Below are 798 nucleotides of genomic sequence, written 5' to 3'. Positions count from 1 at the left end.
TGGGCTGCAGTTAATAAAACTGCAGCTCACACTGGCTCGTACATCCCCTTGATTCATCACCTGCAGCCAGCAGCCTCCTGCCACACCCTATCAGTCTTGGCTACTGAAAAGCTCCAGTCTGAGAGAGACTTTGGGGAAATCAAAGGGAAGAAAATAGTAATGGGATTTTGATTAGCAAACGCTTTGCAGTAGCGACACTTCCCCATGATGTGTGACAGTTGTAAATGAGCGCCCCATTTCCTGCCCGAGGCTATGGGGCGGATGTGGCAGCGACTGACCGGGAGCTGGCTTGGCTGGCGTTCAGTGCCACCATCACGGGCGGACGGGGGCGAGGAGGGACGAGCAGGCAGCGGCAGATGCTTCAGCCTAGGGGTGACCTACAGGGGGGAACAGCACATCTGTAACAGCTGACAGGCCAATAAGGGCCCCAACGTCCCATTATCATCAGCAGCAGGACGCATCGCAGCAGGATGTCTGCACAGAATCACACTCACTGAACTGAGTTTCATCTGCCGTAAGCAACGGGGCAACCGCCATGCAGCTGGGGATTATTTTACCTACTGATTCTCTCAAAACTTCCTTTTATGGCACTAATAAATATACCAAGAACGTTATAGTATTTGGGCTATTTTATTTGTCAGTGAAATCAGGAGCAAAGAGCAGCAATTAGCAACAAAATACAGCAGCATAAAATTGCTATTAGTTTCTCACTCAATGGCAATGTGTCATGAACAGTTTGATAATAATGGGCAGGGACAAGGGAGGTTAAAAGCACTATAATGACAACAGCAGCATTCT

Source organism: Morone saxatilis, unplaced genomic scaffold, assembly GCF_004916995.1.
Source record: "Morone saxatilis isolate NCDOM2014 unplaced genomic scaffold, NCSU_SB_2.0 Contig7, whole genome shotgun sequence".
NCBI classification, from domain to species: Eukaryota; Metazoa; Chordata; class Actinopteri; family Moronidae; genus Morone; species Morone saxatilis.
The sequence above is the reverse complement of the archived record's forward strand: the minus strand, read 5'-3'. Positions refer to the sequence as shown.